Consider the following 1,609-nt stretch of genomic DNA (forward strand, 5'->3'; position numbering starts at 1 on the left):
CGTCAGCCACGAACACAAACGGCAATTTTTTATAGGTAGCAGTAGCACTTTGTCGTCTGGGAAATTAAATGCATTTTTTTTGATACCTTCACAAAGCGATGATTCATTAAACGCAGCGGCGTAGTTTGCTCGCCCATTGGTTCCAACGTTAACGCAAAGAAATTGGTAATTTGCGTCTACCACAGCCAGCAATTTGATGCTGTGGAAACCTTTGTAGTTATAACAGTACGAGCCATATTTCTGCCTGATGGCAATAGCAATATGTTTGCCATCTGAATAGTTAAAAAAGTATAGATATTATACACCAAAATCGGTTTCAAAACAACGTGCATTTATTTTATACTTACCAATGGCACCCAAACACTGAGGAAAATTCCATTTCATATTTCCTTTGCTATATTTCGCCAATCAGTTGGGGTGTTTGGTACCTGTAACCAATTTTTTATTAAAAGTGGAAATACATGTAATTCATTTACCTTCAAGAAACATTTTCTAAAACTGAATAGATAGCTCGTAGTGTCTTAGGGATAATCAGTGAAATCGCGGCCTGAGATATTCGAAATCCATACGCTAATTGGTGGAATCTTTCGCCAGTCGCTAAACACCGGAGAGTGTCAAGCAACCTAAACAGAACATTTACTTAAACAATATGTTCTGTAACAAGCGTACATATATGTATGTATATGGCCCACCTGGCAGTTGGAGAAATAGCTTCCCGTATATTTGTGTCCTGCTTTGCAATTAGGGGAGCAACCTGCTGCAGAACGTTTCCTTTGTCATTCGCCCGAAATTTCGGAACGCTTTGGGATCCTCCGGCAGAATTTCGTTTATGGCCATGCAAGGAAATCCTTGGGAAGCATCTCTACACAATAGCCAATTTTCTCTCCACAGAGAACTCGCTTCCCTGCTTATTCCTTTATACGTTTTTTGATTATTAAAGCGATTGCAATCATCATGGAGCTGCACAGAGCAATTTTTTTTATTATTTTCATTCATTTTTACTTTTACTTTTCAACCAAAGAATTTATATCAGTCAGCTGTGTTAGAGAAGTGACACACACAAGCTGTTACATGTCGTGTAGACACAATAACAGATAGCACGAAATTTAAATTTTGACAGCCATAATGGATTATATATGCTACGAAAAAGTAGCTGTGCACGTGTAAAATACATACCGTGTGATAAGCCTTTTAAGGTTGAAACACATAGCTTAAAAACTAGTTGCATTACTTAAGGCCTAGACACATCACTTAAGAACTATTACGATATTACACACTCTATTACGATATTACTTAAGGCTGTTTACAGAAACCAGCTCCTGCAACCCCGAGTGCCTTACAGTAATGAATCATATTATGGAATAAATATTTCACGTTCTAATTGCTGTGCATAAATTTTTCAAAAGGTCACTTATATCATAAAAATAAAAGGTGTGTCTGAGGACGTAGCCAGCGTTATTAAACATTTATTTTTGGACGAGGCATTGCTGCAGTTTAACTGGGACGGAATATGAGAGATATCCAATAAACAAACTTAGACTGGTTGACACAATCCTACGAGGTAATATGTTCACATATTAGGGACACTACCAGTTCTGACCATTTTTTT

At 37.4% G+C, this 1,609-nt stretch overlaps 1 long non-coding RNA gene across 1 annotated transcript; it reads right to left on the minus strand.

Moving 5' to 3' along the window:
- Nucleotides 1–6: 6 nt before the first annotated feature.
- LOC118736519 lies at nucleotides 7–1,578 on the minus strand. Its single transcript, XR_004992703.1, has 4 exons — nucleotides 693–1,578; nucleotides 477–623; nucleotides 348–428; nucleotides 7–272 (listed from the first exon to the last, which is right to left on the minus strand). It is a non-coding gene; the product is annotated as an uncharacterized LOC118736519 (long non-coding RNA).
- Between the last annotated feature and the right edge of the window lie 31 nt (nucleotides 1,579–1,609).

Source organism: Rhagoletis pomonella, unplaced genomic scaffold, assembly GCF_013731165.1.
Source record: "Rhagoletis pomonella isolate Grant_MI unplaced genomic scaffold, Rhpom_1.0 Rhpom_scaffold_00003, whole genome shotgun sequence".
Taxonomy (NCBI): domain Eukaryota; kingdom Metazoa; phylum Arthropoda; class Insecta; order Diptera; family Tephritidae; genus Rhagoletis; species Rhagoletis pomonella.